The following is a 25,999-nucleotide window of genomic DNA, read 5'->3' as shown; positions in this document are numbered from 1 at the left end:
TTGGCTCTCTTTTAAGGAAAAAGTGACCAAGCAATCCCCCTAGTAGGCCACAATTATTCTATCACACAGTCCTGCCCGATCACCTGGGTCAGAGTTACAAGACCATGGCTAGAAAGACCTCACACAAAGGTAATTACACTGCAATGATCTTCAAAATTTTAATTGTGTGTGATATTGGTGACATTTTTTAATAATCTCCGCATTCTGTTGGATCACCTTTCTTTGCAGCGGGTACAAGGATCTCTTCCAGTCAGTTGGCCAGGTAGCTGTCTTCCGAATTTCTTGGTATAGATGAGTGAGCGCTTCCAGCACTGCATCTGTTTATTGAAACATCTCAACTGGTATTCCATCAATTCCTGGGGCCTTGTTTTTCGCCAGTGCTTTAAGTGCAGCTTGGACCTCTTCCTTCAGTACCATCAGTTCCTGATCATATGCTATCTCCTGAAATGGCTGAACGTCGACCAGTTCTTTTTGGTATAGTGACTCTGTGTATTCCCTTCATCTTCTTTTGATACTTCTGGTGTCGTTTAATATTTTCCCGTAGAATCCTTCAATATTGCAACTCGAGGCTTGAATTTTTTCTTCAGTTCTTTCAGTTTGAAAAACGCCAAGCGTGTTCTTCCAAGGAGCTTAACCTATGAACTCCTCTTTTCTCCCAGGCAGCTGCTAGCACCATTTTAAAGTACAAGTTCCCTAGTAATTTTTGATGCAATGCTACTGAAGGCCTCAGAGGTGCCTGAAATTTTCTTCACTTTTACCCCATTGAGAGTCCGCCGAGGCAGTGTGCACACCTCCATCCTCCATTGAACAAAGTCCTCCTGTCCTGGTGTGCCATTCATACACAGCAGTGTGTATTTGTGGGTGAGATCCCACTCATAGCCATTGGCGTCCAGCACTTGGCAGATGTTCTGCATCATCTTGTTGGGCTCCATGGAACTGGTGATCTTCATCCTCCACGTAAACTTGAGAGAGCGCGGCTTGGCCTCTGGAAGTTTGAGCGTTCCCTCTAAAACTTTGCTGTCTGATACCTTTGGGTCCCTTCTAACACACATAAAACAAAGATATCTTCTCAGGAGCTTAAAGAACCTCCCAGTGGCCCCCTGCTGGCCCTGGCTGCTGACAGAGGGAGAGGCTGGGGTCACAGTTTGGGGCAAACTTGCCTCGTCATGTATCTCCAGCACCTGCTCATCATTAAAGGGGCTTAGTTCTGACACTCCCTGGGGGGAGGTCATTCCCTCTGGGGCTGCACCAGTGTTGCTGATGGTGTGGGCTGAGGAGGAAGCCACAGAAACACAGTGGGGGGCTGTGCTGGGCTGTGCCCAGGCTGTCCTGGATTTCTGGTGCTGGTGGGACAGGGACAGGGAGACTGAGGGAGAAGCAGACACCATGGAGGTCCCCATCCTTCCATCAGATAGACTGCTTGAAGTGTTGTGGATGTAGTCATCATAGGCGGGAATGGCAGGCTTGGTGTAAGTACCCTGTTTGGGTTTAGCACAGATGGTAGGATGCACCTCATGGGATGAGGAAGGAGTGTGGATATCGTTGGAATAGGCTGCAGTCTGGGGTTCCAGGGTGCTGATGTGGCTCTCCATCTCAGAAGTGTGAGCTAGGAGCAGATAGGTGGCCATCACGTCGTCATACTTTTGGTTCATCAGTGAGTCACGAATCTCTTCCTGCGTGTAACCCATCTTCACCATCGCCTCAATGCGCCAGGGATCATCATAGTCTGGGAGTGGCTGCACATACAGCGTTTGTTTTTCTTCATGGTCCACCTTCATCCATGGATGTCCTAGGATGTCCTGTAATGTGGCTCTCTTTCTTGGGTCACAAATAAAGATTTTGCTCAGCAGGTGTTCACACTCTGTAGACATGTGGAAAGGAATATCATATTGTCCCTCTAGTACCTGCTCTCGCAGCTCCATTAAGGTCTTTCCACCAAAAGGCAGAGATCCACTTACCATGAAGTACAGGATAACTCCCAGGCTCCACACATCCACTGGGGGTCCATCATAGTTTTCTCCCTGAAAGAGTTCTGGGGCACAATAAGGGGGAGTGCCACAGAAGGTATCCAGTTTGTTCCCCACGGTGAATTCAGTTCCCAAACCGAAGTCTGCGAGTTTGATGTTCATTCTCTCATCCAACAGTAGGTTTTCTGTTTTCAGATCCCTATGAACAATACTCTTGTTGTGGCAATACTGCAGAGCTGACACTATTTGGTGGAATTTTGTTCGTGCCTCTTCTTCGTTCATCAAGCCATGAGCCAGTAGGTGATCAAACAGGTCCCCTCCACTTGCATACTCCATCACTATATAGACAGTATCTTCATTCTCTATGACTTGAAACAGCTTTACAACATTTGGATGATGGAGACTCTTCATAATTTTTATCTCCCGGTATAGTCTGTTGAGGTAGGAGGATGACTGTTGGATCTTGTCAACTATTTTAATGGCTACCTCTTTGCCAGTGATGATGTGCTGGGCCAGCTTGACCCTGGCAAATGCCCCCTTGCTGATGGTTCTGAGGAGGTGGTAGTGTCCCACATGGGTTTCCTCCTCAGCAGAGAAGGCTAAGTGGCTCTGCAGCATGTTGGATGAGGTGTCAAGGCCAAGTGGGCTTTGGGATAAGAAGCGCCCTTGTGGTAGGATTAAAAATGGAAAAAGTGGCAACTAAAAACTTAATGAAATATGGAAAAAATGAGAAAAAGTTAAAATGTAATAAAAAAGATAAAATAAGAAAAAATTGAAACTTTTAAAAAACAAAAAAACTTGTAAAAGCTAGAAAACAATTAGAAAAAATAGATCAAATGAAAGTGACCAAAATAAGAATAAAATAAAAATCAAATGAAAACTCAATAATCAGAAAAATAATAAACTACAAGTTTGAAGGGATGTAAAATGAAAGAAGTGAGGAGAATTAAAACAAGAAAATTAAATAAAATTGGAAAATTATTTTAAAATGTACTGAAAATATAAAATTAGAATAACAAAAACTAAATGAAAGGGATATACAAGAGAAAAATAGAAATGAATAAATTAAAAAGGAATAAAATGACAAAAATAGAAAAAGAAAATGTGAGTAACAAAGAATACAGAAATTAGAAAAGAGTGGTAAATAGAAGATCACAAAGCACTAAGAAAAGGATAAAAAAAGATAAAAACATAAGATGCGTATGAATTAGAAAATGGGAACAGCAAAAGGAAAAAATGGAAAATTAAGATTAAAATGACAAGGTAAAAAATATAAACAATATAAATTCTATATATAAACACAAAACAATAAATGAGAAAGGTTTAAGGAGAATAAACAATAAAAAGGATAAAAAAGAAACAAAACTACAAATGTAAAATGATAAGCACAGAAAAATTGAGGAAATAAAGGAAAAATAAATGAAAAAATAAGAGAATGAATGAAAATGAGAAAAAGTAAAGACAAAATAAGAAAAGCTAATAATGAAATAGACAAAAAGAACACAATTCGGAGAGAAAGCAAACCAAGTGGGGTCACAGTCAGGTCACTAAAACAGCTCCCTGAGCTAGAAGGACCACAAACCTAGGTTTCCAGGGACTTATATAGGGGCTTGGGGTTCTGAACAATTGGCTCTTTATGAGGTCACCACAAGAAATGGACCAATCAAGACCAGGGATAATTCACTGTGCTTTTTGGTCTCCAGAATCCTTTACTAATTTCATAAAAAGAAAAATGTGTGTGTGTATATGTATATGTGTATAGGGATAGAATTCCACAGAGCTTTTTTTTTTTACCTTTTTATTGATCTTCATTTTTTTTATTGTGTTGCAAATGTACATAACAAAACATATGCCATTTCAACAATTTCTACATGTACATTTCAGTCACATTGCTTATATTCAAGTTGTGCAAGCATTCTCACTGTTATTTTCCAAATCATTCCACTACCTTTAATATAAACTCAATGACCCTAATCAAAAACTTCTCCTTTCCCCCTCCCTGTCACCCCTGGTAACCACTAATAAGCTTTGTTCTGTGTATATTTGCTTATGTCCTATAAGTGACTTACTTTGCTCAGCTTGGTGTTTTCAGGCTTCATCCATGTTGTCGTATGCATCAAGACTTCATTTCTGAGGGTGTTTGTAATATTCCATTGGGAGTCCCTGGCTTGCACCAACAGTTAAGCACTCATCTACTAGGTTGGGGTTCGAATCCACCCAGAGACTTCTCAGAAGACAGACCTGGCGATCTGCTTCTTTAAGGTCGGGGCCTTGAAACCCCTATGGAGTAGTTCTACTTCATTGTGTGTCTCTACCGAATTTTGTGTATCCATTCATCTGCTGGTAGAGATTTTGGTTGTTTCCATCTTTTGTCTATTGTGAAAAGTGCTGCAGTGAACACTGGTGTACAGGTTTCTGTTTGCGTTCCTGCCTTCACTTTTTCTGGAATTGGGATTGCTGGGTCGTATAGTAGTTCTAAGTTCAATCTTTTGAGGAAATGCCAAACTGTTTTCCATTGTGGCTGCTGTTGTTGTTAGGTGCTGTCTAGTTGATCCTGACTCATAGTGACCCTAGGTACAACAGAACAAAACACTTCCTGGTCCTGTGCCATCCTCACAATCATTGCTATGTTTGAGCCCATTATTGCAGCCACTGTCAATCCATCTTGTCAAGGGTCTTCCTCTTTTTCACTGACCCTCTACTTTACCAAGTGTCTTAGTTATCTAGTGCTGCTATAACAGAAATATCACAATTAACAAACAGAAATTTATTCTCTCACAGTCTAGGAGACTAGAAGTCTGAATTCAGGGCGGGGCTACCGAGGAATGCTTTCTCTCTTTGTTACTTGTGGGGGAAGATCTTTGTCATCAATCTTCTCCTGGTCTAGGAGCTTCTCAGCACAGTGACCCTGGGTCCAAAGGATGTGCTCTGCTCCCGGCACTTCTTTCTTGGTGGCAGGAGGTCCCTATATCTCTCTGATTGCTCTTCTCACCTTTTATCTCTTGGAAGATAAAAGGTGATGCAGACCACACCCCAAGTAAACTCCCCTTACGTCGGATCAGGACGGTGACCTGAGTAAAGGTGTTGTATCCCTTACTATTCAATTCATGATATTCCACCCTGTGGACCCTCAAAATTCATGTCCTTGCCACATGTAAAACACATTTACCCCATCCTATCATCCCACAAGTCTTAAAGCAACTCCAAGTCCAAATTCTATCCTGGGGAAAAATTTCTTTTCATATGTGAAATCTAGAATACAAGTTACCTGCTTCCAGAGCACAATGTGGAACAAGCACAAGGTAGATGTTTCCATTCCAAATGGTAGAAATTGAAGGGAATGAGGGGATAAGGGGCATCAGGAACAATTTACATTAGCTCTCAAGGCTTGAAAATAACCCTCTGTTCTCTGAGACCATCTGGGCAATAGCCCTGTCCTCCAGACTCTGAGTGTTTTCTACACTCTCTGGATTCTGCGTGGAGGCCCCTTGGTCCTGGGCTTCAGCTCCACCTTCCAGGCCCACTGGAATGGCAACTCTGCTCCGTCAGCTTTGGGCGGTCCCATTCTCCTAGTCCGTCTGATTGGCGATTCTACCTGCTCGGCCTTGGCAGGCCCCATTCTTCTGTCCTTTGCTCATGGCAGCCCTGCCCCCTCAGCTTTGGGCAGTGGATCTGGCCCCATCCTTTAGCAAAATTTTACTTGCATCTGATATTAATGATACTGTTTGATAATTTCCACATTCTGTTGGATCACCTTTCTTTGCAATGGGCACAAATACCTCCAGTCAGTTGCCAGGTAGCTGAGATCCACATTTCTTGGCATAGACGAGTGAGTACGTCCAGTGCCACATACATTTGTTGAAACATCTCAATTGGTATTCCATCAATTCCCGGAGCCTTGTTTATCACCAATGTCTTCAGTGCAGCCTATGTTTGACCCCGTTGTTGACACCACTGTGTCAATCCATCTTCTTGAGGGTCCTCCTCTTTTTTGCTAACGTTCTACTTTACCAAACATGATGTCCAGGAGGATTGTTCCCCCTCGTAACATGTCCAAAGTAAGTGAGGCGAAGTCTCTCCAGCCACCCTCTAAGGATCATTCTAGCTGTACTTCTTTTAAGAAATATTTGTTCATTCTGGTAGACCATGGTATAGTCAGTATTCTTCGACAACACCATCATTTAGGCCTCTGTAAAGACTCTAAGAATCCCTCGTGCTGCAGTAGTTAAGCACCCAGCTGATAACCAAAGGGTCGGCAGTTTGAACCCAGCAGTCCCTCCATGGGATAAAGATGTATTATAATGATATGTCCAAAGAGCTGGAGTTAGAAAACAAAAAGGGAAGAACATGCTTGACATTTCTCAAGCTGAAAGAACTAAAGAAAAAATTCAAGCCTCGAGTTGCAATACAGAGTCATTGTACCAAAAAGAATTGGTTGATGTTCAACCACATGAGGAGGTAGAATATGATCAGGAGCCAATGGTACTGAAGCAAAAGGTCCAAGCTGCACTGAAGGCACTGGTGAAAAACAAGACTCCAGGAATTGATGGAATACCAACTGAGATGTTTCAACAAACAGATGCAGTGCTGGAAGTGCTCACTTGTCTATGCCAAGAAATTTAGAAGACAGCTACCTGGCCAACCGACTAGAAGAGATCCATATTTATCCGTATTCCAAAGAAAGGTGATCCAACCAAATGCAGAAATTATCGAACAATATCAATATCACACACAAGTGAAGTTTTGCTGAAGATCATTCAAAAGTGTCTGGAGTAGTATATCAATATGGAACTGCCAGAAAGTCAAGCCAGATTCAGAAGAGGATGTGGAACCAAAGGTATAATTGCTGATGGTAGATGGATCTTGGCTGAAAGCAGTGAATATCAGGAAGATGTTTACCTGTGTTTTATTGACTATGCAAAGGCATTTTACTTTGTGGATCCTAACAAATTATGGATAACATTGAAAAGAATGGGAATTCCAGAATAGTTAATTGTGCTCATGAGGAACCTGTATGTAGATCAAGGTGGTACTCGTTCGAACAGAACAAGGGGATACTGTGTGGTTTAAAGTCAGGAAAGGTGTGCATCAGGGTTATGCTTTCATCATACTTATTCAATCTATATGCTAAGCAAATAATCCAAGAAGCTGGACTACATGAATATGAATGGCACATCAGGATTGGAGGAAGACTCACTAACCTGCATTATGCAGATGACACAACCTTGCTTGCTGAAAGTGAAGAGGACTTGAAGCACTTACTGATGAAGATCAGAGACCACAGCTTTCGGTATGGATTACACATCGACATAAAGAAAATCCTCACAACTGGACCAATCAACAACATCATGATAAATGGAGAAAAGATTGAAGCTGTCAAGGATTTCATTTTACTTGGATCCACAATCAACACCCGCGGAAGCAGGAGCAGCCAAGAAATCAAGATGCTTTGCATTGGGCAAATGTGCTTCAAAAGACCTCTAAAGTGTTAAAAACCAAAGATGTCATCTTGAAGACTAAGGTGCACCTAAACGAAGCCATAGTGTCTTCAGTCACCTCATATGCATGTGAAAGCTAGACAATGAATAAGGAAGGCCGAGAAATTGACGTCTTTGAATTATGGTGTTGGCAAAGAATATTGAGTATATTACGGACTGCCAAAGGAACGAAAATTCTGTCTTGCAAGAAGAACAGCCAGATGCTCCTTAGAAGCAAGGATGGCAAGACTTTGTCTCACGTACTTTGGATATGTTATTGGGAGGGACCAGTCCCTGGAGAAGGGTATCATGCTTAGTATAGTAGAAGGTCAGTGAAAAAGAGGAAGTCCCTCAACGAGATGGATTGACATGGTGGCCACAACAATGGGCTCAAGCATAACAACGATTGCCGGGATGGTGCAGGACCAGGCAGTGTTTCGTTATGTTTTGCACAGCTTCACTATGAGCTGGAACCGACTTGACGGCACCTAACAACATCAACATACAGAACAAAAATCTAACTCTTCTGATAACGTATTAATTGTGAGAGTGGAGTTTTGTGTAGAATTTCACGTTCTGCTATAGAATTTTGGGAGTATCCTGAGATGCTTAACAATGTTAGTTTAGAACAGAAGAGATGGGAATACTTTAATTCAAAAGATTGGCAACCTTTACCGGTAAAGGGCCCCCTAGTAAATATGTCAGGCTCTGCAGGACAGATGGTCTCTGTGGCAATGACACAGCTCTGCTGTTGCAGCAGGAAAGCAGCTGTAGAGAACACATACACTAATGTGCATGGCTGTGCTGAAATAAAACTTCATGTACAAAAAACAGGCAAAGGGCCAGGTTCAGTGCTCCAACTACAGTATGCATGTCAAGGTGGAAATAATGAAAGAGTGCCTTTAAAAATGGTCAAAATCAAGACATGGTAAGTTATAGTGATTCCAAAAATAAAAGAGCATAAACTTCTATTTGGATATATCAAAGATCCATGAGAAACTGAAAAGTGTCACCCAAGGTATAACTTTTTTTTTTTTATTGTGCTTTAAGTGAAAGTTTACAATTCAAGTTAGTCTCTCATACAAAAATTTATACGTACATTGTTTTGTGACCCTAGCTGCTCTCCCTGTACTGTGACAGCCAAAACTCTTCCTTTCTACCCTGGATTTCCCGTGTCCGAGGTATAACTTTATGGACAGTAGAGAGGTCAGGAAATACACCAAAGGAAGACCCAAGGAAAGAGTTGCTTTAAAATACATAAAACTGGACAAAGTCAAAATGTTGGATGAAGAAGGCCAAGATTTCTGGTCCTCAGTGTTGTGAGCCCAGCTATTCATGTGAGTCCTCCAAGAGACCTATCACTGTGACAGCTGCCCTGCTGATGTGTCTCACCAGGTGCCCCTTCATGTTCCTGTACCTCAGGCTATAAATGAAGGAGTTCAGCATGTGTGTGACCACAGTGTACATCACCAAGGCCATAAGACTTGTCCTAGAAGGTGGTGTGGCTGTAGAGCTGAAATAGACCTCAAGGGCTATGCCACAGAACAAGGAGACAACTGAGAGGTGAGACTCACAGGTGGAAAAGGCTGTGTGGCTGCCCTGTGACATTCTCAGTATGGAAGAGATAATCTGAGACTAAGAGAAAAATATTCCAGTGAAAGGAATCAAGGCCAGAAGACTAGTCAAAAAATACATGACTATGTTATTGATGAGGGTGTTTGAACAGGTGAGCTTCTGGACTTCCATGTTTGTTTAAAAGAACAGGCTCAAAACAGTCAATGTCTCCACCAGGGAGCCCATGACACTGAAGCATCAGGATACCAAAACCAGCAGTTCCTAGAGTTGGGGGTTCATGATGACCGTGTAGCACAGGGGGTGACAGATGGCAGCGAAGCCATCATAGGCCATCATGGTTAGTAGTAAATTGTCTAATTATCGAAAAACAATGACAAAAATGTCTGGGTGAGGCAGCCTTCATACTTTGTTCTGTGTCTGGACGATTTGTGACTCTTCAAAGAGGAGAAGTACATAAACAGGCATCTGGGGTACTACACAGCATGGGTGGGGAGAAAGATGATTTAGAGAAATTATCTAAACTAGCGCTTTCAAGGGCAATAATGAAAGAAAAGTTTAGAAACATTGGTCCAGAGGTATGGAGGGACAGAAGGCCTTGGTAAGCAATAACTCCCTTAATACAGAGGAAGGTAAAGAGAAATGTTCTCACTAAGAACCCTAAAGCAGTGACGTCTCTAGCTTCTGGTGGGGTTTTTGCAATTCACTGCATTCCATCTCCCAACTCTTGTTCTGTGCTTTGCTAATTCACAAATTCAGTGTCAAAGGAGTCTCTACATTCTCCAGCATCTTTCTCTACAGTGTGTTTTCAAGAACCAGCTTTTTTCTCATAAGACATGGGAGATGTACCACAGATATGCACCAGGATCCACATACATATTCACCACAGACACATGCCAGGATGTTCACTGGAACATTACTGGCAGTAGCTCCCAAAAGGAAACTACCAAAATTCCCATGAATAGTCAAGTGGGAGCATTTACTAAAACTAGACCCACTGCGGATGAGTCGACTGCGACCCATAGCTACCCTATGGGACAGAGTAGAAATGTCCCATAGCATTTCCAAGGCTGTAAATCTTTACAGAAGCAGACTGGCACATTTTTCTCCCATGGAGTAGCTGGTGGGTTTGACGCTGCCCTTTTGGTTAGCAGTCAAGCACTTTTAATCACTGCATCAGCATATACATGAATGAGAACGGTTGATCTACAGCCACATCTAACAATGGAAGAACTCAGTGAAATAAGCCATATACAAAATAATACATAGTTTATGATCCATTTATATAAAGGACAAAAAGAAGCAAAATTAATCAATGGTAGTATAGTGGTTACCCTGGGTGGAGGACATCTACATGGTAGTCTAAGTGAGGGTTTTCTAGGGTGCTGGTTATATCGGTATATTCGATTTACAAAAACTGAGCTGAATATTTATAGTGTTTTCATCTGTGAATATTATATTTAAATAAAACATTTTTTAATGTGAAAAAGAGGGTAAGCATGCCTCCAATGAAATAATATGATATGATAAAGAGGTGAGGGTGGCAAGACAGAGCAAAGATCAGACCTAAGGGAGGAAACCTCCTCATAGAGGAAAAGACCCAGAAATTGAGACTAGAGTGAGAAAGGATAGCAGTGGGGTGAGAAAGAATCAGAAACCCAAATGCCTCTCCATAGTTAGGGATTATACATTGCAGAACCTTCTACTTGGGAACTTTGCCCAACACATCCCCATTGCCGTATCCCTGGAGCTATTGCAGGCAAGCTTCTTTCCCACAGCACTTACTGGGCTCCATTGGATCATCAAGATGGCACCAGTGAAGGAAAAAATCCCTAGCTTCATTAACCAGTGAATCAGATGTGAGGTCCCTAGACTCAATGAGATAGCTGGAAGGGAAAGGTAAATTTCTTCTTCATCCAGAAATAGTGGGCTGAAGGTGAGGGGCAGGAAAAGAAGATTCACATTTGCAATAGACTTGACATTGTGAAGTAGAATTTTCACAGCTGCTCATGAAACATAGTTAATTGTCACACTCTTCTCCAAGAAATCCATTCAGCTACTGATGATGGCAATGGAAGGAGTCAGCCTTCAAGGCTTGGGCATTGAAGAATCTCAGTAAGTTTATTAAATGGAAATTTATAGTTGCAGTAAATGGTTGGAAGAGATGGCCCTAATTCTCCAACTCTGAATCCATGTCTTTTGCAAACTCCTATCAAGAGCTGATGTCTGTTTCTCCCCTTTTGAATCTGAGCTGGAATTTATGATTCCCCCCGCTCTCCGCTCTTATTAGGAATTCCTGTCCCACCTTCAGCTGTTTCCCCAAAGAGTCATGTGTTCTGTTTGTATTAGAAATTTATTCATAGTTTGAGGAATGTATGTTGAATGCCAACTATGCCAGGCTCTGCCTAATCAATCAGTATACAATGCTAAAAACAAAAGTCCTTATAATCTAGTGATGGAGAAAGATGGTTAAGCAAGTATAATCATGATCATTATCCTCCTCCTCATCATCATATAACTTGTCAGATGGTGACAACTGCTACGAAGAACATGAAAGCAGGCAAAAAAGGGAGTGAATAAGGGTGCTGGTATTTATGAGTGTTCAGGCAAGACCAGCAGACAAGGTGACATTTGAACAGAAGCCTCAAGGATGAGAAGGCAGGAGCCACAAGGATACGGGGGGGAAGTGTGTGCTGCAGAGGGAGCAGCCAGTGCAAAGGACGTTACTTTGGAAATGGCTCGTTTCAGATATTCAACGCCATAAAGGAAGCCAGTATGAGAGGGGAAGTAGTAAAAGAGAGAGTATTAACATGTCAGAGAAGGCTGAAGAATAAGGTGATTTTACGGCTCATTCAAGATACAGGCAACTTCTCTGTCCACAAGTTGGTGCTTGCACTTTACTGATTTGGTTGAAATACATCCCATGAATTGAATTGTATCCCCTTCCTTACTGCCATCTACTGGTTTGCATTCTGGACTCTGTTATAAGAGAGACATTTTGGGATGTATGACCCAATTCCCCCTTCTATGAAATCTGCTCACACTCAACAAAGTATACACACACTCTCTCTCACACATACACACACAACACACACATGGATTAGGACAGGGGTGGATAAAATCTATGCTGACAATCTCAGGTTATTTTTTCCAAAAATACTAAGAAATGGTGTCCAAATATTCCAGCTGGGAAGCCTTGCATGGACATGTAAACTCGGGCTCATTGTGGAATAGTCATTTTCTGTCCAGTGTTTAAAGAATCTAAAAAAAATGCTCAAAAAACTGAGATTGCTACAGGCCACCCCCTCTCTTCAGCAAATGCAGGGCTGCCTGTTGGATGAGCCACCCACTGAATGCCTGCCCTGATGCCAGTCCAAACAGAAGGGTGCTAGTTCTTCCAGAAAGCAGTCTCTGCAGATCCCAGCAGCAACTGAAATGATACATTGCTTTCGGAATACAAAATAGCACAGCCCCTTTTAAAAACAGATTGGCAGTTTCTTACAAGGTTAAACATACACCGACCATATGGTAACAATCCCATTCCTAGGAATATGTGAGAAAAATGAAAACTTTATGTTCACATAAATCCTCTTCAGAAATGTTTATATCAGCTTTACTATAACAACTGGAAAACCAAATGTTCTCCAAATGGTGAATACACAAGCAGTGGTACGTCTATAAAACAGAACACTACATAGCAATAAAAAGGAATAAGCGATCGAGACATTCATCAATGTGGATGAGTCTCAAATGCGTTATATTAAGTAAAAGGATCCATAATCAAAAAGCTATATAGTGCATCATATATACAGGGACTGTTGCCAAGGATTCATAGGGCAAGATTTCATTAAAAAGGGGCAGCCTGTGGGATGTTTTTGGCAGAAAGAAAGGTACTCTTCTGTACTTTAACTGTGCTACTGATTATAAGTCTTAATGCTTTTATCAGCTCACATTCCAAAAGAGAATTACTGTTTGGAAATGTTGAAAAAAAAAAAAAACTCCTTTAGTGGCAATCAATATTCTGGGCATCTATCTAACAACTCCCTTCCTGGTGGACACTGATTTCCACTAGCTACCACTGTTACCAACAGGCACCAGCACGGTGCCCAGGGATTTCCATAGGATGCTAAAAGGGGAATTGCTGGGTCAAGAGAAGGTCTAATCTGCAGCTACGATTTCAACGCCCTTTACATAAATTGCCAGTGAGGCAGCTCCCAGCTAACAATGGGGCAGAGTGGCACCAGATAAACCTTCGGGCCCAACAGCCACTTAGCTTGTCCTTACTAATGCAAGAACCCCAGGTGGTGTGCTACCTTCTCCATCCCTTACAGTGGGTATGCACATCAGGTGGAGCAGACACCACTATTCCAGTCCTCAGCTCCTGACTAGGCACAACTCTTGGAATGTCAGAATTATCAAAAGTAGGACTCTGTCACTAAGCACAGGCTCTGAGCCTGTGCAGGACAGAGGGTCCACAGCAGCTAGGTGAGACTGGGGCACTGTGTTGGCACACAATTGCCTTGGGCCCCAGAAGGGACTATCCTTGTCACAATGCCACTTGAGAGAGGAATACTTGTGTGGAATGACTTTGGGTTAAAATTTCTGTGCAGTTTCTTCATCAGTAAACCAAGGATCATGATTGTAGTCGAGGAGAAAGAGATGAGATGCAAAACATTCCAGAACAACATTAAACATGTAGTCAATCCTCATTCTGTTAAAAACATTGCTTTGCATACAAAGAAGGCTGAAAGGAAACACTCAATATACCAAGCATGGTCAGATTCTAGGTGACTTTTATTTCTTCATACACTTTTCAGTGAAAAACAATTTTCTATAATGAGAACATGCTGCTTTATACTCTGAAAATATGCTTAAATTTAACATAGTCGATAGAAAAGACTTCAAAACACCCATGTTGTTGATGAGACTTTCTAATGAAGAGAATTTTTATATAAATGAATCAAAATGCAGACACTATCAAAATTCATGTCCTAGAATTCAAAGAATATTTAGTGATATTTACCACCTTAATGTTTACATCAGAAAATAAAAAGTGGAACTTAACGCACATGGGAATAAGGCAGTAATAAATTCCATGTGTAACTTTTATAAAAGATTTTATAAAATCTTTTATAAATGATTTCTCCCCTAGTATGAATCTCCTTGTGCCCAATTATATGACTGAAGGCTTCCTCATAATGCTTACAGTCAATGGGTCTTTGCAGTGTGTGAGCTCTCACAGGTAGCCTGAGAGATGGTGGACACTGAAGGCGTCCATCGTCTTTTACAGTCATAGGATGACACCACAGTGTAATATCTCACATGTTGTCTAAGACTACACAGTGTGACTTCCTATATATTCCAATGGGCTTTCCATATGTGAAAATTTAAATGACTCTGGAGAAACACAGAAATTTTCCCACATTCCTTACACTTATGTGGGTAATCTGCCACGTATCTTCTTTTAGGTTTGCAAAAAGAAAACATGTAAGTTATCCAACACGTATATTGGTTATCCAACACGTATATTCATCCCTCATGAAAAGAAACTACAGAAATCTTGCCCAAAGTTGTTACATTCATAGTGTTTCTCTCCAGGAATTGTTGTCACAGGATTCTTAAAAGGGTTGAGATACAAATGAAGTCTTTCCCACATACCTTACCTTATAGGGTTTCTCTCCAGTAAGAGTTCTCATAGGGGTGCTTAGGTAACAGGGACAACGGCAGGCTTCTCTGGTATGATGCTTATATGATGAGTGATTCTTGAAGGTTTTTCCACACTCACAACATTCAAAAGGATTTACTTCTGGAGGAGTTCTTTTTAGTATAGTAAGATGTGGAATCCAGCTGAATGTCTTGCCACACTGAATGCCTTCCTTACGTTCATGGAGGTTGTCTACTTTACGGCTTCTGTTAAAAACAGGCAACATGGTGTTGGAAATAAATTTGTTCTCATTTCACCATTACCAAACACTGTACAACATGGTTGTTGCCCTGAGTTGTCTCATGTTTGATATGTTAAATAATCTAGCAGATATACTACCATTACTGTCACTGTTTTCCTAAAATACAGTCATGCATTGCTTAACGTCCATATGTTTTGTGAAATAGGATGTTATGTGATTTGGACGTTGTGGGGGCACTGTATTATATACAGGCAGTCCCTGGCTTACAAACATCTGACATACAAACTGTAGTTACAAACCAACACCTGTAAAGCCTATTATATTAAAAATCTGAGGTACATACACAATGGTTCATAATAACAAACAGGTGCTACTTTATAATGTGCATCAAAACATTATTATTATTATTACTGTATTATTATGTTAAAGATGTTTTAGTGTATCTGGAAATGTTTCTTTAACATGTTTCTTTAATCAGATTGGGATTTCTGAACCTTTTGGGACCACAGAAGTATATGTGGTTGGATGCTGCCCGAACGTACATTATGCAGCGCATGACTATACACACACACACACACACACACACACACACACAAACTTCTTAGACTGACAAGTATTGTGTCCAGTTAAAATCTGTTATGATGCTTACGTGATGAGTGTTCCAAGAAGGCTTTTCCACACTCACAGCATTCAAAAGGATATACTTCTGCAGGAATTCTTTTCAGCACAGTAAGATTTGAAATGTGCCGAAGGCTTTTCCACACTGATTGCCTTCATTACTTTCATGAAGGTTCTGTACTGTATGCCTTCTATTAAAAACAGGCAACATGCTGTTGAAATAAACTTCTTCTCATTTCCCTGTTACCAAACACTGAACATCCATGGTTTTTGCCCTGAGTTGTCTCACGTTTCATACATTAAATCATCTAGCATAGAGACTACTGTTACTGTTTTTCTAAAATATCAGCCTTTCTGATAATTGGGTACAAGTCTGTTTCAAATACTGAATATGTGACTCACATTGATGAAAATGTTGCATTCTGAGAAGTCTCTGAACACAGTTTTACAGCTAAACATACACACACATATTAATGTCATGCACCTTAGGACTTTCTCCCGAGGCTCTCGTTTGAATGACACTCACCTCGAATGTCTCCCCCAGTTTTTAGGTTGACCTCCACTGCCAAACAATTTGAAGATTTTTTCTAACTTTCAGGACCACTTGTTATTCTTCATGAATTGCACTATTGTAAGTTCACTGGATGATTTTTCTCCATCATTAACTTGTTGAGACACTGACCCAATGATTCAAGTTGAGGTTCACAATATGAAACAAAAAGGAAAATAATTATCAGGGGAAAAAAAGCTGCTGTGAATAAAGACACACATTTCACTGTTTCAGAACTTTGGGAATGGATAAAAAGCTGTTTACTAGGAAATACTTCTATGAGGATTGAGAGTGATCATTACATAAATAGGTATAATTAGAAGAGCTTAAGTAAAATATTGAACACATTACACATGTAACATTAAAAGAGGAAAAAAAGTATTTCTCCATGACTGCAGGTATGAAGGGATTGATAAAGTTAGAGAAGTAAGCTCAGGTATCTGCGAAGTCACCTCTTCAACACGAAAGAAACTTTCCCTAGCTGACTGAAATCTCATTCTCTCCACATGGCTGGTCCTTCAAAAAATTCTTGTTTATCTGGTGCTCCCTGACACAGTGGACCCGGATGAGTCTTATCTCCACTCTCCTCAGCTCTTTCCGTTACTTCCCTAGGGGATAAAATGGGTTCGTATATTGTTTCCCTCCATGGTGCTCATGGAGAAAGGCATATCATGAGGGAAGGCAGTATAAAGCAATGAACATTTCCCTAACACTAAGCCAATACTTTGGTCTTCAGGGTCTCTGAATATGGGCAGGTGTGAGTATACTTGCAGCAAAATGATCATTTCAAACTGGTAATAAACACAGTAAAATTCTACAAGGTCCCAAATCACAAAGCTGTCAGTCCCCCAAAGTGACCCCTGAAGACAGTGTGTAAACTTGCAACATGTAAAGAGCCTAAAGGTGTTTAATCACAAGAGAAATGAAAATCACTTCAATACATAGAGCTTTATGTTCATGGGGAAGTCAGGATATGTAAGCTCCACAGAGCAAGGGACCATGCTCATTTTACTTAACAATTTATTCCAATTCCTAAGTCCAAGTACTGGAGCCAAGTCAACAAGTACAATATTTTTCTTCACTAAAGGACTAAAAAAAAAAAAAAAAATGCCATTCTTACCTACTGAAGTCAGGTTTCTGAAGATTTCCAACATCACACCTCTGTAGAGTTTTCTCTGAGCAAGATCCAGCAAAGTCCACACTCTTCCTGAGTAAAGACCACAGCCACATCCTCAACGACCACTGAGTCCTAAAACATGCCACACATTCTGCATCAGCAAGGTACCATGTACTCCAATGTATGCAAAAGGAAGGGTGAGACCGACAGTCCTGGAGAACTAAGAATCCATAAGGATTTGACACAAGATTCTTCGTTCTACCAAGGTCTACTCTAGGGTACAGCCACCAGCCTCTTCCCTTCACTAACTGCATTCACTTCCTCACTAATTGCATCCTGTCTCATAAGACTGCCAACACATTGAAATAATCTCTCCACAGTTTGTGACCAATTCCAGTCTTATTCCCTTTTCTCCTTATGGTCTAGAACAGTTAGAGACTATGGAAGAAGTCACAGAAAAGATGTACTTCAGATTATCACTTCGTTGTGAACAATTTCACCTCCTTCCATCAGATACAGAAGAACACACAACAAAACAAAAAACACAGGGTGAAAGCAGGATAAGGTATTAACAACTGGAGAACACTGCAAAATGGCAGTTTTTCCTTTTGTTTCTTAAAGCCATAAAAGGACCAGAGGCCTGCACAAACAAACTGGCTACCCAAAGCCCTGAGCTGGTCACATTTTCTTTAACTTCAAGGGATCAGGAGATGAAAAAATAAATTACTTGATGAAAAAATATATATATATTTTTAAATTATTATTCCATAGAGGCAGACAAAGGTACTTAAAAGTTAAAGAGAGCTCAGGTGTGAGACAGGAAACATTAAAATCAAAATCTCCCCACAATTCTAAAATTCTGAAAACTGATGCAACTGTACACCAACTATTAGTGATCATACCCCTCAACAAACCCATACAACCACACAAACACGATCTAATGTTATGACAAAGAGTCCTACCTCTGTAGAAAGTGGAATAGCGTGCCATGTTTGTTGACTGAGAAGAGGTTACCATTCCCATTTTGTACTAACTTCACATGATGAATGTAATCAATGTCACCAAATTATACAGGAAAAAACTGTTAAGTGACAAATGATTTGCTTTATATATATATATATATACACACACAGGTGTGTGTGTTTTTTAACCACAAAAAATTAGCTTTGTAAGTTGAAGTGCAGAGGGTTTAGCTGTTAAAAAGTCCCTGTGAAGCCTAAGAAACAAGAGATTTACACACCAGTCCTCTGAAGGCTCCACTCCAAAATTTTCTCATTTGCAGCTCCTGGAAGGCACATAACCATGACTACCTGAATCTTGACTATTGAAATTCTCTGGTCAGTAGGATTGCCTTTGTGAAACAGCATTAACCCATTGGCTTTCTCCAGCAGTGAGGAGAGAAAAGGCTGCTAAACTCCACTTCAGATGCTAAAATTGGACTGAACAGCAGAATAGCTGTAGTATAAGACTCCTCTGTCAAGAAATGGGTGAAGTGAGCTATCTATGTCATCTCTAATCAATCCTGGTATGATGGTGTCACAATAAACTTTGAACCAGAGCCAAAATCTAGAAGTCTCCTCCACTGCAGTGGGCCAGGTTACATATTTTAAAGTCATCAAAACCCCTAACATTCATTATACAATGTATTAATAATAAAATGTTCCATAAATTGAGCAACTATGATTTGTGAAAGGTTGTGTAAAAATTTTTCGACATACTAGCTCATTTGTATCTCATGATTCTCCTAAGCAGATATTAACTACAAACAGCTCACAGCTGAGTAAAGTTAGAGACAATCAATCATGCTCAATGTTGCCCAAATGGATTGTTGCTTAGCTGGAGTCAGAATGCGGGTCAATTTGTCTTTGAGGCCTAAATTCCTGATAACTACATTTCTGTTCCTATACATAGTTTTGTTGGTATTCTGCTGTAATTCTCAAATAACGACATGGATCATCTAGAACCCTGCTCAGTACTACTAAGGGAAGAGACAAAGGAAACAACTTATTCTACTCAGACAATGTAGAGCTTCTTCTCCTGGCAAAGCCCTGTGTCTCAGGGAAGACTGCTTCCCTCCAGACCTGTAATGGATTGAACTATGTCCCCCCAAAAATGTGTGTATCAATTCGGCTGGGCCATGATTCCCAGTACTGTGTGGTTGTCCTCCATTTTGTGATTGTAATTTTATGTTAAAAGAAGATTAGGGTGGAATGGTAACACCCTTACTAAGGTCACATCCCTGATCCAATGTAAAGGAAGTTTCCCTGGGGTGTGGCCTGCACCACCTTTTATCTTACAAGAGATGAAAGGAAAGGGAAGCAAGCAGATAGTTGGTGACCTCATACCACCAAGAAAGCAGTGCTGGGAGCAGAGCGTGTTCTTTGGACCCAGGGTCTTTGTGCAGAGAAGCTCCTAGTCTGGGGGAAGATTGATGAGAAGGTCGACAGAGAGAGAAAGCCTTCTCCTGGAGCTGATGCCCTGAATTTGGATTTTAAGCCTACTTTACTGTGAGGAAATAAATTTCTCCTTGTTAAAGCCATCCACTTGTGGTATTTCTGTCACAGCAGCACTAGATGACTAAGACCAAGACCCTTACCTGTGGCTCCTTCATTTATAAAAATTGATTTAGGTACAGATACATTAGTGAACAAAACAGAAATATCCAGGTGTACACAGACTATAAATGTTCTTTGGTATGGACAGTAACTAAAAAATAAAATATAAAATCAAATGGTGATAAGTTCCTTAGAAAATGCAGCACACTTAGGGGATAAGGAGCAAGAAACATAGCAAATTTATCTCTAGTGAGACAGTGCAAAGAAAACCAAAATAATCATTTTATGAAACATTACCTAGTGAAACCTGGCTTGGTAAGGGAAAAAATCGCAATAGTGGTAACAGCTGCACAACTGATAAATGTTATCAGTGTTACTACATTATTGTTATTCGTAGTTGTCCTTGAGTTAATTTTGATGCATGGCAACAGTACCTGTGCATAGTAGAACTGCTCCATAGAGTTTTCAAGGTGTGACCTATCAAAAGCAGATTGCCAGGCTTGTGTTCTGAGGCGCATGTGGGTAGGTTCAAACCACCAACATTTCAGGTAGCAGTTGACTGCTTAACCACTTGTACCACCCACTAAATTTTACATGTGAAAGTTGTTGAACTGGCAAATGTTTTCTCATATATAGTTTTACTACAATAAAAAAAATTTCATAAAAAACAGTGAAGGAGAAATAAAGATGTTTTCAGACAACAAAAATGGAGGAAATTGGTAACCAGTAGAACTTCCTGCAAGAAATGGTAAAAGAAGTTCTTCAGAGAGGAGGAAAATGATATGAATCAGAAACTTGGATCTACATAAGGAAAGTGAGATCATTAGAAAATGAATAAAGGTAACATAAAATTATCTTTGCTATTCTTAACTGATCTAACAGTTAACAGTTTGTTCAAAATAACAGCAATATATATGTGTATATATATATTTTTAAGTTGTTGTTATAGAGTTTTCAATACACATTTACAACATGGATAGCACAAGTACGTTATAACTGTATTCTCAATCCCTCTCTCCTGTCCTCATGTTAGTGCCAATTCATTTTACTTATCCATAAACTGTCCATGAAGGGACACACCTGAAAGTTGACTAGGACTAGTTGCAAATGTATATTGCAAACTCTATAGCAATGACTTAAAAAAAAAAATAGTGTCTTAGTCATCTAGGGCTGCTCTAACAGAATTACCACAAGTGGATGGCTTTAACAAAGAGAAATTTATTCTCTCACAGTCCAGTAGGCTACAAGCCCAAATTCAGGGCTTTAGCTCCAGGGTAACGCTTTTTCTGTCGGCTCTGGAGGAAGGTCTGTGTCATCAATCTTCCTTTGGTCTGGGAACTTCTCTGCGCAGGAACCTCAGATCCAAAGGATGCGCTCTGCTTCCGGCACTGCTTTCTTGGTGGTATGAGGTTCCCATGCGTCTCTGCTCGCTTCTCTCTTTTATATCTCAAAAGAGACTGCATTAAGACACTATCTAATCTTGTCAACCTCATCAGTATAATCTCATCACAGTGACAGAATTTACAACACACACAAGGAGATCACCTATAATCTCATCATAGTGAGAGAGTTTACAACACATAAGGAAATCACATCAGATTACACAATCATACAACACTGGGAATCATGACCCAGCCAAGCTGACAGATATTTTTGGAGGACACAACTCAATCCATGACAAGCAGTATAATAGATATACTAAGAGGGGAGAATACGGAATCACATATAGAGTTCAACTGAAACCACAGGAGATAGAAAAAAAGGGAAAGACAAAAAAGAAAACAAGGGCAGTGAATAGAAAAGAGGAGCAAACACGAAGACATTAATACAACTATATCAATAATCCCTTTAAGTGTCGAAGTTCTACATATACCAACTAAAAGACAAAGACTACACTGTCCACAAAAAAGTCACTTAAAATATAAAACCACAGATAAAAAGTAAAAGAAACTCAAAAGAAAGATGGAGTAGCTATATTAATTTCGACAAAACAGGTTCCAGAAGCAAGGAAAATGATCAGGGATAAAGAGAGAAATTTACATGATAAAAGGATCAATTCTTCAAGAAGACACAACGATCCTTAACATATGAGTGTCTAACAAACAGCACCAAAATATGCGAGGCAAAAAATAACAGAACTGAAAGGAGAAATAAACGAATCCACTATTATAGTTGGGAGACTTCAACACCCCTCTAACAGTAACTGACAGATCCAACATGCAGAAAATCTGTAAGGCCACAGTTGAACTAACAGCACCATCAATCAACCAGTTTTGTCACCAGGCTTCATGTGGCGCCAGCACCACAGGACTCAGACACACTTGGGCAAGAGTGCTGGCCCACCACAGCACCCGTCCATGCTCAGGCTGTGGCAGTCCTGTCCGCGCAGATTGGCTACAAGAAACTCCATGGCTCTCAGGCCTGGCCGCAAACTACCCCAGAGTAAACACACAGTTTCAACTGTTTATTTTACAAAAACTGGGGTACTACTAAACTTGATCCGTGACTTCTTGGCCATGGCTTATACTTGTATTATACAAATACGATTAAAAGTAACATTTTTGGCCTACTGAATGAGGGTGAATGAGGCCAAAATTCACTTCCTGAAATGTCACGAAACATGCGAGGTATATGCATGGGCTTGCTAAGCCAGAACTCTGTTACATAATTTCCTCATTTCCACACATTATATGTGTATGCGCAATATTTACACAGGTGCACTATTTGCAAAAAATAGGGTATATGAGGAAAACTACAAAACTCTCATGCTCGAATTCAAAGATCTAAATAAATGCAGATATATCCATGTTTATGCATGGGAAAACTCAATACTGAGTCAGATTTGCCCAAAGTGATCTGTATTTTCAATGCAATCTCAATCAAAATCCCAGGAAGTTATTTTTTAACTATTGACAAAATTTCTAACACACGAAAAGAGCAAAGGCTCAGAAGAGCTGACACAATATTGAAGAATAACCAAGTTGGCAGACTGATACTACACTACTTCAAGAATTACTCTGAAGACACAGCAATCAAGAGCTTGTAGCACTGGCAAGAGAACAAACAGATAAATGGAACAGAAGAGAGTCCAGAAACAGACAAAAATACAGTCCTTTGGTAAAGACCAAAGACAATTCAGTGGAGAACAGATGTTGTTGTTAGGTGCCCCCATTAGTTTTTAGAGAAATGGAAATCAAAATCTCTATGAGATACCACTTCTTTCTCACTGTTGCTGTTGTTGTTGTTCGGTGCTGTCACATCGGTTCCGGCTCATAGCGATCCTATGTACAACAGAACGAAACAGTGCCTGGTCCTGTGCCACCCTCACAATCACTGTTACGCTTTAGCCCATGGTTGCAGCCACTGTGTCAATCCATCTTGTTGAGGGTCTTCCTCTTTTTCGCCGACCATCTACTCTACCAAGCACGATGTCCTTTTCTAGGGACTGGTCCCTCCTGATAACATGTCCAAAGTAAGTGAGACAAAGTATTGCCATCCTCACTTCAAAGGAGCATTTTGGCTATACTTCTTCTAAGATAGATTTGTTCATTCTTCTGGCAGTCCACAGTATAGTTAATATTCTTCCCCAACACCATAATTAGAAGACATGAATTCTTCGGTCTTCCTTATTCATTGTTCAGCTTTCGCATGCATATGAGGCGACTGAAAATACTATGGCTTGGTCAGGCTCACCTTTACACTGGATCAGGGATGTGACCTTAGTACGGGTGTTACAATTCCACCCTAATCCTCTTTAACATAAAATTACAATCACAAAATGGAGGACAACCGTACAATACTGGGAATCATGGTCCAGCCAAATTGATACGCACATTTTTGGGGGGACATAATTCAAATCCAAGACAAGTGATAACCTTCTTAATATAATTTTCATTATTATAGAAAGTCATGCGCAAATCCCTTCATTTTGATTTTACTTATCTTAGTTAAGAAGAGCTTTTATACCTAAAATATTGACACTCGGATCTTAGAAATTTACATTTATATTCACTAGAACGAGGTTTGTAAAACCAAAATAATGGCCACAATCCAAGTGTCCATTCACGGTGATAACAGTTAAAAACAACAATGACAAAACTAAGATCAATCATATGTAGTATTCTGGAGTTTTATAAGAATTCAGATTAAAGCTATGTATTGTTAGAAAGAGATCAACAAGAGAATTTGTTTGTTAAAAGTGTAAATTCCAAGCTACCTTTTGTATAACAAAAGTAGGGGAAATAAAAAAATTTTATTTACATTTGCTTGCTTTTACATAAACACTAGCAAGATACTTCAGAGAGAAATAAAGCTGGTTATTTAAAGGTAGTGGGGGAAAATGGATGGGCTAGATAAGGACAAGAGTAGGAGTAGTCTTCATAAAATATACTTTTAAAGTGTATATTGAATTTTCAACCGTGAAGGTATTATCTACTGGAAAAACAATTTCAAAAACTACATTGTACTTTTAAACATGCTATAAATCAAATGAGATATGAAGTGTTTTTATTAGGAATTCACATTTGTAATAATAAAACCATATAAAATTTAATCATTTATAACCTAACTGTTCTTAAACAGTCTAATACACTTGTGCAAATCACAAAAGTATAAATTAGAGCGTTTTCTAAACACAGTAACCAGGGATATCAGAGTCTGTACATACACTTTATCTCAGCCAAGAGAGTTTCTAAAATGGCTAAAATATTGAATATATTAAGGGCTCTGGCATGACTTGTTAAATGTAATAGGAGCCTTTAAGACACTTCTCAAGATTTAAGTAAGCTTCAGAGTAACTTTTACATCACTTAAAACAGGCATTCCTCTGTGTTTGAGTTTACATCCATTAAATTGAAAAATTCTCAGTAGAAACACACCAACTGATCAGGAAATTTTCTTCCAGTGGAAACTGTAAACCCAAGAATTTAAATACACACATCTCATATGTTGAGCTTCTCTAGCAAAAGAGAACACTTTAATTTTGGATTCTAATTCGAGTCTGGAGAGCAGACGAAAACTGCAGGGATTTAATACCAGCGCTCAGCATAGGTGGGAGGACAAGGGCTAACGTTGGGGATTCATGCTTCTCACACACCTGAAAGCTGCAAGGCAAAAGCATTCCCCACTGAAAAAAAAGATAGGTGTAGAGACCCCACACATAATCCAGCTGGACTTACTATCCCCAGGGTCATACCTTTGGTGAGGGCATAAGAGCACCAAGTCCCACCTAGGACCCCATAAACAGTCAGGGCCTTCCCCTACAAACTCTCTCCTCCCTTACTACTCCATCACACCATGAAAGAGGTGGAGATGCAGTGTTAGAACTGCACTGAAAAGGCTGCAGTGCCTGGGGGAAGCCAAGAACACTGTTTGCAGTGATGGGCCTAGGGCTCAGCCTCTTCAGCCAAAGCTGCTCTGTCTTCACACTGTGGTCAGGAAACAGTCATTCAACACAGAGCATCAAGGCCCAGGGTGGATGGTAATGCCCCAAGGTGGCAGGTCTGAGAGTCTCATAAAGAAGTGAACCTAAGCATCCAAATCTTGAAAAACGAATTATGTGTAGACGAAGGGCCCAGTGACACTGGAGCATGGTCTTAGGATGCCTTCTAGGGCTCAGTCACGTGGCCTCCTCTGCTACCTTTTTGCCTCCCTGAAGAACCACAGTTGTGGTTCACAGCACTGGTGATGCAGTGGTTAAGAGCTTGGCTGTTAACCAAAAGGTCAGCAGATTGAATCCACCAGCCGCTCCTTGGAAACCCTATGGAGCAGTTCCACTCTGTCCTACAGGGTCGCTAAGAGTCGGAATTGACTTGACAGCAGTGGGTTTGGGAGGAACCAGAGGGCCTGCAGCACACAGGTGGTCCCCCAACAATACGTATTGAGCCTCATCCTGTCATGGCAAAAATAACCCAGCTCTCCATAGTACTCACCATTTCCTTGCTCCAGCTTCTGGAAGTCCAAGTAAATGTCCTCTCTAAGCCCAAGAAGCCGCTTCATTAAAAGGGATGGAAGCGGAGAAACTTCCGGCAACATGACACTCTAGGCAGACGCACCATGCCGTCCCTCCACAGCAAAGGTCCGCAAAACTAAGCCAAACAGAGAAAACAGCAATCCTGAAATCCTAAAACATCAAATGAAGAGATAAAGAACTCAGCCAAGAACCAAACGGAGTGAGAAACTGACAGAGAAGAGAGAGTGAGGAGAGATTCATGCAGAGGTCCCCTACAAGCTAACGCA

The 25,999-nt window shown here is 40.4% G+C and overlaps 1 long non-coding RNA gene and 1 pseudogene across 3 annotated transcripts; both read right to left on the bottom strand.

Moving 5' to 3' along the window:
* Positions 1-510: 510 nt before the first annotated feature.
* Positions 511-2,617, bottom strand: LOC101340310 (serine/threonine-protein kinase MARK2 pseudogene; annotated as a pseudogene).
* A 10,583-nt stretch (positions 2,618-13,200) lies between these two features.
* LOC111821325 (uncharacterized) lies at positions 13,201-25,834 on the bottom strand. Of its 3 annotated transcripts, XR_002824764.1 has the most exons (6): positions 25,693-25,834; positions 17,211-17,339; positions 16,543-16,698; positions 16,067-16,217; positions 15,572-15,731; positions 13,201-14,926 (listed from the first exon to the last, which is right to left on the bottom strand). It is a non-coding gene; the product is annotated as an uncharacterized LOC111821325 (long non-coding RNA). The 3 variants fall into 3 exon arrangements; XR_002824763.1 differs by lacking the exon at positions 15,572-15,731 and having other exon boundaries at positions 13,208-14,926; XR_002824765.1 differs by lacking the exons at positions 15,572-15,731; positions 16,543-16,698 and having other exon boundaries at positions 13,207-14,926.
* Positions 25,835-25,999: the final 165 nt, after the last annotated feature.

Source organism: Trichechus manatus, unplaced genomic scaffold, assembly GCF_000243295.1.
Source record: "Trichechus manatus latirostris isolate Lorelei unplaced genomic scaffold, TriManLat1.0 scaffold00077, whole genome shotgun sequence".
In the NCBI taxonomy this organism is placed as follows: domain Eukaryota; kingdom Metazoa; phylum Chordata; class Mammalia; order Sirenia; family Trichechidae; genus Trichechus; species Trichechus manatus.
The sequence above is the reverse complement of the archived record's forward strand: the minus strand, read 5'-3'. Positions and strand labels throughout refer to the sequence as shown.